We start from the raw sequence: 16,748 nt of genomic DNA, 5'->3' as shown, positions 1-16,748 counted from the left end.
ATAGAATGTCAAAGTGGCTTGGTACTTAAATGGCTTCATAATGCCAAGAAATATATCCTTTGCATGATTAAAATCTAATAAATTTTCATTTATCAAGGCTTATGAACAATTTCCTAAACTTTAAAATGAATATATGTAATAAAAAGAAAATATTTCAAGATCTTTCTCTTATATATTCAAACAATTGTCAACAAATTATTTGTGACTTTTTGTCCTGTGACTTTTTGTCCTATCAAATTTGTGACTTTATGTTTTGTGACTTTTTGTCCTGTGACTTTCTGTCCGTTTAGCTACTTTAAACACAGGTAAATGAAAATAATTATGTTGTTAGGTATACCTGTACAGTACCAATAGAGAAAGGAAATATTTTTACAAAATAAATAATTTTGAATACAAAATAAATAAACTAAGGTAAGAATAATAAAAGTAACATGTTATATCGGTAAAAAATGTTAAACAATTAAAGAAAAACAATATGCTCGTACAAAAATACCATCCATTTGCAATGACTTTAAACATAGGTAAATGAAAATAATTTTGTTGTCAGGTATACGTGAACAGTACCAATAGAGAAAGGAAATATTATTACAAAATAAATAATTTTGATGTTCATAGTACGAAGTGAAAATTTATAGTTCTACCAAACACTTATAAAAGCTGGTATATAGACCAGATATAACCCAGAATAACATTAAATAACAAATAAGCAATACAATTAGTATCAACAGGTCAAATAAACAAGTAAGTACGATTTGAGAGTACTTGTAGTTACTGACAGCTAGTTAAAAGCCAAAACAATTAATAATAAAAAAATCATGCATCAGAGACTAAAATCAACTAAAACACATCCCAGGGATTAGTATTTTAACGTCATGGACAGTCATAGAAGACATGACTGTGCAATGCCAAAAATAAATGTATCGACAGACAGTAGGATAGTTAGAAGTTTAAACTCTTTATAGATCTAAACGAACGTGGGTGTGTCTTTATACATCCCACTTGAAAAAAATACAAATTTAGTTATGTTTTAATTTGTCCAGTAATACATTTCTTGAACTTGCTGTACTTATCAAAATACGATTTTCATATGATCAAATCTCATATAGTAAGAGCCCTCAAGGGTTACTGGGGAATAGAAGTATGGTCACCATTGGTCTTCCTCCGACCGGCAGTAAAACCCTTGCTAAAGTGGGGCGTTCGTTTGGCTGTGCGGGATGTACAAGTTTGCAGCCACGTCCGGTCAGAATGAAGATGTTAAATCCGATGCCTCGTGTAAAGAGAGTGCCACGCTCTTTGCACGTTAAGAACCCTTGCAACAATTCTTTGAGGGGTCCGTAGGTGACCTGTTGCAAGGCTAAATTTCTGTCCCTATCCAATATACCCTCATTTCCCGTGGCAATCTAAATTTCTCCGACCTTAATCCCGGACGCCCCTATTACAGAACCTACCTATTGTATTTATTGTTAATTTGTTCTCGTTCTGAATATGCATGAAATATTTGCCATTGGACGTTAAGCAACCAACAATCAATCAATCATATAGTAAGATTTTATTTCTTATTAAAATTGTACTTGTCCAGTATTGCAAGCCTTGAATTAATTTAAATAAAAATGAAATATTAATTTATCTCCGTTTTCCTTTCAGTTTCTGTCATTTATCATATTTAGGTATATTTTTAATAATCAAAATTGAGTTTTTTGTATCACACTGCTCGGAGAAATATGTCTTCATGGAAGAAATATATAACAGGTCACGGTCATAAGAGAAACTGTAGTAAAATGCATTGAAAGGAAGTTTGTATTGTTTTTTTCATAATCGTAAAAATGCACTACGCATAAAGTAATTTTAATACATGTAACATGAAACAATTCCGAAACAAGTAAAATGTTTAATTCAATTTTATTCAAAACACTGTTCTAATAACATATTATTCATAAGCAATTAGGATAATTCAATCAATTTTGTTGATTTGATAATCAAGGCTGAGTAGTTATGTAATCAATGACACGTGCCATTATCTTATAAAATTAATAAATATCTCTCAAAGTTTGTTTTCAAAATCTACGAAAATTTACCACTAAAATAAACTGATTGCAACGAATACATATATCCGTCATGTGTGCAAATACGATAACTATAAAGAGTCCTGGGTGCACGTTTAAGTCCTGAGTGCACTCAGGAAGTCCTGAGCAGTGTTTAGACGTACCCCTAAAATTAAAGTGTTTTTAACGGCATTTTTAATCGGTAAGAAACACTTGAATTATATTTTTTTTATTATACAGTATATTGCATTTTACTGGTTAATATACATTTGTACTATAGGTTTCTAGTTGTCGTTAATCAACTTTATTAATCTTAAGGTACACATGTACATGTATTTATAATATCTTTAACAAATTTAATCATTCAAATATGAAAAAGGTCCCATTTGTTCATATAGCTTCTAATGTAATTTGTTCATAGGGACCGACCATTAAAGGGGGTTATTTTTTTTTTCTGAAAAAAAAATTGATCCAGGAGAAAGAAAAAGAACTAGTCAGATTCATTTTAATTTTAAGCTTATAAAAAAAAAATCGGGACAAAAAATAAATCATTTATTGATAGCCTGGTACGATAAAAAAAAATCAGAAATCTTTAGCTTGCTTATATAGGATCAAAGAGATATAACTTGATGAAGTTGTTATGTCGATTTTATGACGCATCACTTTTTTCACAATCTGTGGTTCGGTTTGTAATGGTAAATGTTTTGTACTCTTTGTTAACATATATCTTTTTGTCTACTATTTTTCTTCAATCGATATAATTAACTTTTAACCATCCACAATATTCATTTGAAAATTCACATGAACGAATTCGATCATTGTGGTTTACATCCACTTCCTATGAACTGAGGTGGATAGGTGTCTCATTGACTATCATACCACATCTCCTTATTTTTAAAATACCGTGCTTGAATGGATACAAATATATGTCCGACACAAAAACTCTTGTGAGTGATTTTGATAGACGTAAACCTGTTACAAAGAAAGAATTGACCATCGTCTCATGCAGATTTTTTATTGTTTTTGTTTGACTTATTCACAATTTGATAATGACATTATTACACATGAAATAATTAACATGTTGTTTTCATTTTGTTTATAAACTTTGGACTATTTAGAGCTTGCTATATTCTATCATCATGATCATGTGTAATACTCCGGTCTTTTGTTGAATACTCCACGCTGCTCTCAAGATGTCTTTTGGTTGTTTTCTGTCTTCGGTTGCTGTCATACTGACGTGAAACTCATAGAAATGCCGAACTATATTATACCGATCTGTTACATGTACACATCGAACGGATCAGATTACCTTGTTTGGAATCTTTTAAATTGTAACATAAATTCGGTTACATCGATTTGATTCGTACCGACGCAAAAAGGAGGTTGACCAGGATGCCAGGCTACTTGAACTTCTACGACCTACTAAGACTGGAAGGGTGATATTAAGGTGCATCAAAAATGCACTATTAACCAAAAATACTTTATATGCATCGTACACTTGTGAATTGAATGTAGCTATTGAGTAAATATTCAAAATTCAATATAATCAAGAAATAATTGCGTATCTTAAAAATGTTACGGACGCCATCACGAGTTAGTTGACCGTTATGGAATATCTGTTTCACATATATATGACCTACAGGATTAGACATATCACCGGGTTTGGACTTGCATGAGCAGCACGACGGGTGTCACATGTGGAGCAGGATTTGCTTGCCCTTCCGGAGCACCTGAGATCACTCCAAGTTTTTGGTGGGGTTTGAATTCGTGTTGCTCAGTCTTTGGTTTTCTAGGTTAATTTTGTGTGCTGTTGTTTGTCTTCCGAATGAGTTTGACTCTCCCTTTAGTATCCTTTGCCTTTCTTCTCTTGTAAAGTTGTAAAATCAAATTTAAAAGGGGTAGTTTGGCACGTGTCCGGATCTGTAACGGTAATTTTGTAAATTGTGATTATTGAACCAGAAAAAAATGTGATATTTCATGAATGGTGTCAAAATCAAATATATGTATTTAAACAATATTATTGTTTCCTGCAATTTCCGTGTGAAATCAGGTCCCTGTCCTTAAAAACATTCGGCAACTAGTCTCGGAAGTAACAATCATTATTTCTTTTTGTTACTCTTTGCCGGTAATCGTAGCCCGTGGGGGTTCCCTTTCACAAATTATTTACAAAAAATAACTTAAATCCTGATTTCCTTAGTTTTGCTTTTGACATCCGATGGCCGAAGGACATAACCAGTCGACGACATAACTGTAGTAAATATAAAGTTTGAGGCAAATTAAATTTGTTTAGTTTAAACAGTTTTTATTAATGAAAAATTATAACATGAGTAAGTAGTACAATGGTACATGAAATTCAAATATGGGATTCGGAAACAAGTTTGGAAAAACTTTTTTAAATCCGTCTCCCGAAAATGTGTTTGTTGTAGTTATAAGTGGTTTCTGTTGACATGGTTGACAAGAAAACAGATCTTAACAGCATATTTGAAATATATGCATTCATGCTAAAATAACACCAAAAACGTTTGGTGGTACATGCAATTGTATTTTTAGGTGTTCGTCGTCGGTAAAGAGCATGGAGGAACGTGGTTACATGGACCGGTAAAGTCAGTTGAAACCGGAAATTTTATTCACTACAAATGCAAATTGAAAGGTCTATGTATCATGTGAATGTCTATGAGACTAAAATAAGAGACACAGTGCATGCATAATCGAGATGAAATAGGTTATTTTACAAAATTACAGTCTGGGAGGTTCAATCTTTGTGACCAAATTTTCTTTGGAGAAGATATGCTGTTTGGGTTTTGCCAAGGATTTATATATACATTTTTGGTTTTACTCATTGCTGTAGGCCGTACGGTGACCTCTTGTTTAACTTCTAGGTCACCTAGTCTCTGGTGGGTCTTTGTCTCATTGGCAACTACTATACCACATCTTATTCTTTTTTGATCTCTAGTTAAAATTTCAAAAAAACTTTTTACAAGTATATGTTGACCTTAAGACATTTGTTAATTCTTGGTTGATGGGTAGATGTCTGCTACTTTGGATTCATTAGTGTTTGGGATACCAAATATTAGATTTCGTGGTAATAGATAAAGCACAAAATTAAAAGTTCAACGAAGTACACATTTTCTAAAGAATTGTATTTAGACTTTGGCAAACCCACTAAATTAAATATCCACAAGAATACAAATTTTCCTGAAGTGAATTTGCTAAAATATAAGAATCCGCAGTAATGTAGGTCTGGATGGGTTTTAATCAATCTAGAATAATGGCAAAAAAATATAAAGAATAGAGAATAATGGGGTGCCAAAGTATAAAGAATAACGGCTGTAAATAAAAATTACAACACTGATTACAGAAATGAATGATGTACAGAATAAAGAAATCATATACTTGTACAACTAATTAAATTAATGGGGAATGTGTCCATGGGACACAGATGATGCCCCCGCTTGCATATAACATTATAAAGGGATATAACTCAAGAACTGTAAAAGCGACGCTACCCAAATTTGTACTTGATCTGAGTTTTGTGGTCATAAGCTTTGTGCACAAGATTCATAACATTTGGTTGAGGCAAGCTAAAGTGAGTGAACGGAAACGAAAAATTCAGCAATTTTTTCATTTGTAAAGGAGCATAACTCTAGAACAGTCATGACAGTAAAAGTGACGCCAACAAAATTCAAACTTGATCAGTGTTTTGTCGTAATAAGCATTGTGTATAAGTTTCGTAACATTTGATTGAGGCAAACTAAAGTTAAAGAAAGGAAATGAAAAATTCAGCAATTTTTCCATTTGTAAAGGGGCATAACTCTACAACATTAAAAGTTACGCTACCAAAATTCACACTTGATCTGTGTTATGTGGTAATAAGCATTGTGTATAAGTTTCATTACATTTGGTTTAGGCAAACTAAAGTTATAGAACGGAAACCAATTTTGGGACGTACGTACAGACGGACAAGGGTAAAACTTAATGCCCCCTCCACTACCGCAGGGGCATAACAAGTGAAACTGTGAGCTACTGCTCACTGATGATACCCCGCCAAAATACTTGACAGTAAACAGGAAGTTGTTGAGTGATGAATCTAAATAAACGCATCACACGGTAAAGCTGACTTATATAAACCCTAAAACCAAATTTCAGAAATCCTTGTAGTGTACATCATGTACATGTAGTTCCTGAGAAAGATGCGACGAAAAATATTCATGGGACGGACGGACAGACAGACAGAGGTAAAACAGTATATCCCCACTTTTTTAAAGCAGGGGTATAATAAAATTTAATAGTAAAATGATTTTCAAAAGCATTCAACTGAATTAACACTTTTTTCAAAGATGATGAAAAATGGTCTACAAATTTAAAGAATACAGAAATTAACATGTTCAAGGAGCTTCCATCCAAACTACAAGAAAGTTTTGGACTTCTTCAATCCGGTCAAATATTGGGACATACTATTACCATCTATGAATTACTGGTATTGAATCATAGCCTTTACTGAACTTTTTTTAAAAATGTGACTTCGACCCCAGCTGGTGACCTCTATTAACACAGGTATTCACGTTTTTTTTCTGTTCCAATGAATGAAGGTGGATTTACATCAATGGAAAACACTATGCATATTAAGGACACCATTTCTATACATGTATGTAAGAAACCTGCTTTAATTTGTAGTAGACCGATCTAAGTTTAACTAGGTTTTTTTAAGCATGCTACCGCAAAAAGAAAGAGTTTGCTGAAAGACATTTAACTCTTTTCCTGAATGCTATGTGCTTTGTCATGTATACTGAGGAGTAGCAAATACTAATTCTAAAACTAGAATAAGAATCTAACTTACAATCAACCTTACTTCACAATGTACTAAAATTTGGTAGGAAAATTTTTCAGCGGTTGTTGTTCGTTGCAACATCATATTTGTTTTTCATATATATTGTACATAAACTAGGCTGTTGGGGTAGTTTTGAATTGTTTTTTTTTTTTTTTTTTATGTCTGTCCTTTAATAGTTTGCTATATATATGCAGTATCAGTTTTACTCATCCTTGAAGGTGTAATACCACCAAATCATAGTACGTCACATCCGGTTGCATACGAAAATAGGTCGAAAAAAAATATTCCCTTGAATTTGACAGTTGTAGGTAATTGATCCTACATTTCATTGCAGTAAAACATTTCTGGGTCATACACATATATCTTGGGTGTTTCAAAGCACCATTATTTTTTTATTTGGGGTTTCTATAGAATACTTTTGAAACTTGAGGTTACATGGTTACTAAAGCTTGTACACAGGTTAAAAAAGGGGGAAAATTTGATTGGTTAACTTCCAGTGATAGTTATTTTATTATATGCAATGAAATGTTATGTGAATTTTTTTCTATAGTACTGGACAGGATAAAACTTTACTCATGCCAAGTATTTCTTTATTTGAAACAAATAAAATTCTGCACAATTTTTTGAAAAGTGCAAATTTAACAAAGACATATAGGGGAAAATCAATGGTGGTATTACACCTGAAGACTGTACATTGACGACATTAAGTTGCTACATGTAACATCTATCTCATTTGGTCTCTGGTTGATAGTTATCTCACTTGCAATCATATCACATCTCCTTATTTTATATTATACAAGACTACAATATCATGAATATAATAACATGTACATGTACATGATGTAATTGAATGATTATTGTTGTCTTAGTTTTGTTTAATAGCAAAAGCAGCTGTGATCAATGGTCATATAAATAAAATGATACTTTGAAGTATTGTTAACATGCTTGACCAGAATAAAATGCCAGTTTGGTGACCATGTACTATAATATAAATATTCACTGAATCTATAAAATCTTGTCATTCCAAATTGCTATATCAAACGAATATTTATCCAAGGCACTAATCAAATTCAGATACATGTATGATGCACTACAAATATATGCACTAAGACTTTGAATTCTTATAATTCCAAATTGCTATTTCAAATGAATAATTATCCAAGCCAAAGTATTAACAGCTATCCAGTTGTATGATCTTTCTAACAAATTATTAGTTTGCTATTTATTCAATGCACTATTTGCTTCTTGTCCAGTTTAATCCCAACACCACTTCATGGTAGTACTACTGTACAATGCTGTTTGAGCTATTCATTTTTCCAAAAACAATGAATAACATACACAAAATTATGAATTCATCCACTCTTTCATAACTTGCAACTACTAAGCTATTGACATCTATATTTCCTACAAATCATAAGTGCACATTTATCATTTGTAGCTGCTTCATTTTTCTAGCCAGCTGCTAGCTGGGAATCATATATATACATTAAGAATGGACTTGTTTCTTTAGTTTATATGTATTGTGTAAGTACTCTAAAATTATATTCAAAGAAAATCACAATTACAACAACTTTTATTTAGGTAGAATAAAGCATTAAAGCATGGCCCGAGCACCCAGTTATTTCATAGTGCATTTCTTTTAGACAATTTTTTTACAATGTGGTGTAATAATTTTGGGACAAATTATATCAAAATTACAGAAATCTTCATCAGCTCTAACTCGAAATATGGACAATGTTATGTTAAGGGGGTCTTGAATTCTTTTGACAGCTTCCGAAATACTAATCATCCTAATTGTTAACCTTTTTTAGCTGGACCAAATCACAACTTTACTTTAAAATTCATGACCCAATATTTTTACAGTGTAATTTCATCCCCCTATTTGCCATTTGAAACATAAAACATGAAAAAAATAAATTTGGAAGGGGTATAAAAAAAAATTGCAAGTAACACAGTGTCCACACTAGGGACTATATTTGTAGACAATGAAAATCAAACTGTGTAGCTTTTGACATTAAAATTGAAAAATTTCAACTATCAACATTTGGGGCTTAAAAAATTAAAAAATTGCAAAAAAATAATAACTTTTTAAATGCCCTAATATTTAATATATCATGTATTAAAAGCAAAAGAACACTCATTTGATGGATCAGATTTATTACAATTATTCAAAAGTCAAATTCATATGAGCCTGCGAATGAAAATAGAGGTTTTTGAATGAAGGGGGGCCTTACATGAAGATGTAATATTTTCAAGCAATTTTAAATTTGTGAAGTTTTTTTGTTATAAGTAATCCTTCCATATGTATTTAATGTACTTTACATGGAAAGACAAATTACAAATAGCATACCATATGAGTACTAAATGGTCTTAGGCCAAGTAAGACTGAAAATAATTTAGGGTCTATTTTAGGCCATAGCACATATTCACATTTAAAAATGCATACTGAAGCTATAGGAAATACAAATTTGTTTCTTTTTGCTCATTTCTATACTTAGGTGACATGATACAAGAAGTCTGAATACAAAAGGACTCTTGCATTCAACTTTTTTTTGTAAACAGTATGGTCTGATACAAAGACTTTTCACTTTTCAGTGAAAAACTTGCATGCAAGTTTATTCTCAACAGGCATATATAAGATCCTGTATCAAATACTATCTAAAAATTGGCCTTTTGTCTGTTGGTACAGTAAATAAACTACTTAAAGAACAGAAGATTAAAGAAAAGGCCAGCAATAAATTCACTGTTGGTCATGAAAAATAAAATTGTTTCTGGTTAAATTTTATGATCTTTGTCCTAGTACAAATACATGTTAGGGGAAAACTTTACCTCAAGTCGGCCAACTAAAATAGCTATAATTTCCGTCTAAAATTTATCAGTAAACCCTGGGTTTCATATGACATTTGTGTTTTAATTTCTTTCATCATTACATTTTGTAATGATTAATGTTTTAAGTTGATAAATAAATACTCAATACAACCTTTAAAAATGCATTTCTTAATTAACAGAATACAATATATATAGCATGTTGTTTCATACTTCTTTTTCAAATTGGTTTTAATATCCAGTAAAATTACATGAGCAGGTACATGATAAGTGGTGCAATTTAACATTTGTGGAAATCGTAGTCGTGTGCGATACTTACATATATGACCCTTTGAAATTCACCCCTCAAGACAATTTACTGTTTTGTTGACATCTGTTTATTACCTGTAGCATGTATAGAACGTACATGTATATTCTGATTTCTGATAATTACAAATACAATGTGAACATCCTGATTATGACCTATTCTAATTTCAGTTTTGTATGGTTATGAATTCATTTTCAGTAAATATATAATACATCATGTAATTTGGGAAATAAAAACATTCTATTCTATTCTATTCTATTCTATTATATATAAAAAATATTTTTGAGGAACAAATTAATTTTAAAATTAATATTGAAACCGACATTGTATTAATTAGCTTATCTTCAAGATACAATGTAATTATGAATTTTAGGACAAATAAGTAGATATCAAAGTTGTTTTACATATAATTGTTCAAGAAATTACGAAATATACTTAAAACATATAAATATGGTAAATCAAAGACAAATTTATCTCAAAACTTAATGATCACTTTTCCTGTACCCTTTTGTCTAGGGCTTTCTGTCCTGCATTCTCCAACTCAATAAACATGGATATAGTAGATAAGGAGATGTTGTATGATTGTAAATGAGAAACTATCCACCTGAGACTAAAGGACGAGGTTGTTAAACAACTATAAGACACTGTATAATAATCAACAATGACCAGAACCCATACCGTATTGTGTGGTGAGAATAAAAGGCACAGCATGACAAAAATACTGAAATTTTCATAAGAGAAAACTAATGCCATGAGTTATGTGCTAATTTATTTGAAAATCGGGAGATGTGGCATGATTGCCATTGAGACAACCATACACCAGAGTTCAAATGGCAAAGATATTTTATAAGCAATTATAAGTCACTGTACGACCTTCAACAATGAAAACCCCCATAATGTATTATATAGTCAGCTATAAAATGTCCAACATGAAAAATTTAAAACAGTGTTAACATTTCAAATGAGAAAACTAAAGGCCTTTGAGATTATTTTATAACTAATCATAATTTATCTCAGGTGCACTATTTAAAATTGATTGATTGATTGTTGGTTGCTTAACATCCAGTGGCAAATATTTCATGCATGTTCAGGACTAGAACAAGTTAACAATAAATACAATAGGTAAGTCCTGTAATAGAGACCGTCCGGGATGAAGGTCGGGGAAATTTTGACTGCCACGGGAAAATGAGGGTATATTGGATAAGGACAGAAATTTAGCCTTGCAACAGGCCACCTACGGACCCCTCAAAGAGTTGTTACAAGGGTTCTTAACGTACAAAGAGCGTGGCACTATCTTTACAAGAGGCATCGGATTTAACGTCCTCATTCTGACCGGACGTGACGTACATCCCGCACAGCCAAACGGACGCCCCACTTTAGCGAGGGTCGGAGGAAGACCAATGGTGACCATATTTCTATTCCCCAGTCATCCTTGGGGGTCACTATTTAAAAGCTAAAGAGATGTGGTATGATCTCCAATGAGACTTTCTTCCAGACTGATCATTTGATAGCTAGTCAACAGATTGATGTAAAGTTTAACTTCACTGGAAATTCATAAATTTCAAAAACTATAAAGAATTAGGTGTGACCCTAAATTCGTCAATACACTATACAGCCTTTTCTTCTTCTGTGTATCATTGTTTGTTGTTTTCCCCATACAAATTTAAAAATCAACGAGTATTGAAAACACATAATTTCCTATAGATTTAGATTAACAAGCAAAATAAGTCAGTGTAGGTAAACAAATTCTTGAAAAGCATTATATATATTTTGATTGATTGGTGTTTAACGCCACTTTCAGCACTATTTTGACTATTGGGCTGTTTCCTGGAGGTCTATGTATATTGGTGTAGGAAGTTGGAGTGTCATGAGAGAACCACCAAACCTTTGATAGTAAAACGTGACAATCCTAGATAATTAAGAATGGAGTTTTTAATAGCATGCTAAATATACAGGTAGATCAATAGGTTAAAGCGAACAAATGAGATATTTTTTTTTGTGTGCAAATGTAACATATGTTAATCCCCGAATCTATGCAAATGTAATACACCCGTTTTTGCAGTTTTAGACATGTACCTGACAGAAACAGAAATTGTTAAGAAATATCATGGGATATGACAAAACAATGTCTTACCAATGATAATTTTTTTCCTACCAGAAGACATCTTTGCATTCAGTTACATTGTATAGGAACAACATATCTTTTAATGGGAAATGTTCAAACCGAAAGGGACACATGGTCAACTTTAACATAACAAAGTGGTTTTTTTTTACATCAAAATGGACAACTTTCGAGTGTGTGCACTTTCCAGTAAATTTCATATGTCACAATGCTTATGATAATATGTCACAGTAGGAACCGATTGCGTGGGGCAGCTGTTTGGTAACTCCTTCTTAAAAAAACTTAAGATTGGTGTATAAAGATAAAACTTTGACTTCTGGTTGTATAAATAAAATGTTGATAACCATATATAGCAAATGCTTTTCTTTTTCCATATAAAACAATGTTAAGTTTTCAACAGGCAGCTCCCTTGTTATGCTTGTCACTGATAATGTTACACAGCTGAACTGCCCAGTGGGAGATTCAAAAAAAGGGGGGGGGGGTTAAAACCCCCTTTTTGAGACGATCAATGCTTTTGAATTGGGACATAAGGTTGGAACCCCCCTTTATCATGGGTTGGGGATCCGCCACTGCTGTCCGTGTTTATTCTGATGCTAAGGCTAAATTTTATACCATGAATGCTTGAAATTGATCGGCTTCTCGTTTAAGATAATTTTGTTTTAAATGTCGAAGAACAGGAATTTCAATGAACAGTTGTACAACTGTATAACCAAATAAACCCCCTTCTTGTGAAAGTCGTCGGAAACAAACAGTACATATTCATTCAAAGTTCACAAATCAAACAAACACTCTTCTTGTAAAGTAAGTAATGTATATGTTTATCAATCGAAACTGTCAAAATGTTTTCAAAATATATACTTACGTTACTTCAGTCGGACACAGCAAGTACCTGTCAAAAGACAAATGGCGCGAAATCATAGCGTGGATATTTTCGAAAGCTATCGGGAGTTTTCATTATTCCAATCTTTACGGCTGAACTCTCAGTTAACAGTCATCAATATCTTATAATTGCGTACCCATTAAAGAATAATTATCAGAATTTCATATGGTTCCATACAAATATTTTAACAGTTATTATTCATGTTATTTTTACCAATTTATGAAAATGAAACGCATGTTAACAAAAACGTGTATCTACAGTCCCGTTTTCGATTATGTCTCCTTATATTTATTTGTTTATTATTGTTTGTTTTTTTTTCGCTTTTTTTATTACGATTCCTCTGCTAATCAAAGGGAAGCTATCCTCATATTATTTTGATACACTGAAAAGTACTGTACAATGATTCTATCAATGAACTGACGTGTACTAAAATGTACTTAACAGTACTAGATTTAACGCTACGCGTTTTTTCTAAATTACCTGAATCAGTACTGACTGGTACTTAATCGATCGCGATAGTTAGTGTACTGAACATGTACTGAACAACTGAAAAATATCTTGACATTTTTCCTTGCGGTAAATGCAGGCATTTTAGAGTTGTTTAGTTTAAAATGACCGTTTCAGTAGTAAAACACGTTACTAGTGGCTCCATCCAAGTCACAATGTATAAAATGTAAACAATTATAGGTCAAAATACGGCCTTCAGCACGGAGCCTTGGCTCACAACGAACAGCAAGCTATAAAGGGCCCCAACAAAGGGCCCAACATGACTAGTGTAAAACAATTCGAACAGGAAAACTAACGGTCTAATCTATATAAAAAGGAGAAACGAGATAGTTTCTGCTGTGATCTAAAATATGCACAATTGAAGTGTATGACCAGAACTAAATATATCGCAGAACACAATTAAACAATGGCCTATAAAATGAAAATGTGGATAGATACGTATGTAGATGCTTGCTGGTGGTCGTATATGCGATTTTTGCACATATTATAACTTCGTAGATATAGCACCCATAATGAAGTTTTGCACCCGCTGTTATCAAATTATTTGAGGAGTCTTTTTATTTTTCTACAAAATTTACAGAAATCGGGAAAAATGTTTATGTTATTGACCCCACATGCAGTTTTTAATCCACAGCTTTGAATTTAACCAAATGTGTGCTTTTGTGATGAAAAAAAAGTTATGGAATCAACACTTATCAATCGATAAGAGACCAACAAAAACATGACAAAAGAACAAGTTAAAGGCAAACATCGGTGTATAAAACACTACATACAACACTTAATACTAAACGCGACGAACCAATCAGAAGCCTAGGTTCTTCGGGAGAATAGGCATATCCTGCTCCTCATTTGGCAACCACCTTGTTGCTCATGAATAAGTAAAAGTTCGGTGATAAGTCTCAATCGATGAAAAGAGGCCCGTATCATGGATCTGACAATTTGAATATCCGTGGTCATCAGTGACACATATGTTTTCCAGTATGGCCAATCAACGCATGATGGCGCCGTTAAAAGTTTCAAATGGATGTCTTTAACTACACCAGTAAGAATCTTTAGTTCACTAGATCCATTATAAGCAGCAACCCTCTGTCAGGGAAAAGCAAGGTCTCTGGAATATCATATCACCTTGAAGCAACATACTCTATATGCAGCTAACAGTGCTGCATAGAAACGGACGACAGTTCAAAATAACAAAACTAAAATCCTCTGCTTGGTCGTGAGGTTTTGGTTTAGAATGACTCTCTTTGTCAATTTTCTAGATGAAAGTTTTTTTTTTTGATATTTTCAATCATTTTTCCTCTTTATGTTTCCTTTTTATTTAGGTATGCATTAGACACCATTCTCTGGGTGTGTGTGTTTGTTTTTTTTTTTTTTTAAGCATTCACATTAATATCATCAATATAGCTTGTTTATTCAAAATTAATGCATAAGTGCCAAAGATAGCTCATAATTGGCACTGACACACATTGTGTATCACTTTTAGTAGAGCAGATACATTAAAATGGCGGAAAAGTCAACTATATCTTGAAAAAAAAAGATACAATATATATATATTTTGCATACACAAGTAAAAAAATTGCGGTTTTTATCCAATGCAATCATAGGTTTGAAAGTTGTTTAGATATTTGGTGATGGATAAGTATAATGCATGCACATGTTGATTCTAGATGTTACTTAAATTTTGCGGATACTAGTACTAGATACTAGTAATATTATAGAGGGTAACGGGCAAAATACGTAAATTGTGATTCTTGATATCAGCTTTTCCCTTGTCTACTATATGTTTTGAATATGAAAAAAGGTGCCCAGTTTTAACTTCATCGGTGTAAGGTATAATCAGCGAAATATCGTTATGTATACTTTTAAAAATCAAATATCCATCATGTTGTCGCACATACATCGGCAAACGAGTGTTAAAATATTTTATGGTAAATGTGTTGATTTTTTAATCTATCTTTGAGGTAAATAATACTGGAATCATACAATACTTTTTTTTATAAATAGTATCTATTATTTGAGCCAAATATGTCAAGCCCTTTTCCCCTGGTTTTTATATTTTCTTCTGACTTGTTTTTTAAAAGAGGGGCGAATGATACTATCGAGACATTCCAAATCGCAAGTCGAAAATAAATTGACAACTCCATGGCTAAAAAAGAAAAAAAAAAAAAAACAAACAGACAAACCACAGTAGAAAATCAAAGACTGAACAACACGAACCCCACCAAAAACACTGGGGGTGATCTCAGGTGGTTTGGAAGGGTAAGCAGATCCTGCTTCACATGTGGCACTCGTCGTGTTGATCATGTTAGTACAAACTCGGTGATAAGTGTAATTCGATTGGTCACATTCGGGAAGAAAGGGGACTGGATTGTAGTTACGACAATAGGAACATATCCGTTGTAATATGTGAAACGGATATTTAATAACGGTCAACCAACTCGTAAAAGCGTCCGTAAAATGTACGGAAAGACGATTTCAACTTCACCACTTGTTTGAATTGTTTTTCATTTAGCCTAGTCTGTTCATGTCATAGCCAGGAGGTATTGGCTTTGTTTTATTGTTGAAGGCGGTACAGTGACCTATATCGGCTAAAATCTACGTCATTTTGGTGTATGTTGGATAGTTGTGTCATTACCAATCTTCCCATAACTTCGTATCCTCATATTGCAGTCTTTGTCATTTTGGCATTAACACGTACGTAATATTGGTACAACATGTTTGTGTAGTTCCTATGACATTATTCTTGTTCAAGTATTTGTACATCCCTTGCGTCTACATTTCTCACTTTGAGCGTTCCTCATGCAGGTTCATCTAGAGAAGCGGTATGGATATACCAAACTTCTAAAGTGTAACTTATATTGTCTTGTTTTGGGTTGATATCGAAGCTGTTGGACTATAATTACTGAGGGTATAATCGGATAAATGGCTGGGGTTACGGAATAAATATGATTTATAACAAATCTTTCTTCAATTCTGCATTGTTGAATTAAGATTTTATAAAGAAAATACAATTCAAATTTCACCATGATATGATTACCTTACAGAGCTATAGCTATTCTTTTAGGTCCATTATAGAAATGGTGCTCATGGTGTATTTTAATATTATATACCCATAGCTTTTTGAGTTTTTGGTTTAAGCGTGTTTTTTATGATGAATAATCCAGAAAAGGACTTTGGACGCACCAAACACAATTCAATACTTTTCTACTTCTTACATAAATTGGTCTTCAAACATT

General features: G+C 32.6%; 2 protein-coding genes across 2 annotated transcripts in view; one reads left to right on the top strand and one right to left on the bottom strand.

Moving 5' to 3' along the window:
• Positions 1 to 16,748, bottom strand: part of LOC127731659 (tight junction protein ZO-1-like) — a 611,031-nt gene that overhangs the window by 3,468 nt on the left and 590,815 nt on the right. The gene's annotated exons all lie outside the window — the stretch shown is intronic.
• The window catches only part of LOC127731794 (26S proteasome non-ATPase regulatory subunit 10-like), a 114,884-nt gene that overhangs the window by 91,681 nt on the left and 6,455 nt on the right, over positions 1 to 16,748 (top strand). The window lies entirely within an intron of this gene.

The sequence above is a fragment of the Mytilus californianus genome, unplaced genomic scaffold (assembly GCF_021869535.1).
Source record: "Mytilus californianus isolate M0D057914Y unplaced genomic scaffold, xbMytCali1.0.p SCAF_20, whole genome shotgun sequence".
NCBI classification, from domain to species: domain Eukaryota; kingdom Metazoa; phylum Mollusca; class Bivalvia; order Mytilida; family Mytilidae; genus Mytilus; species Mytilus californianus.
This window is presented reverse-complemented; position numbering and strand designations above follow the sequence as displayed.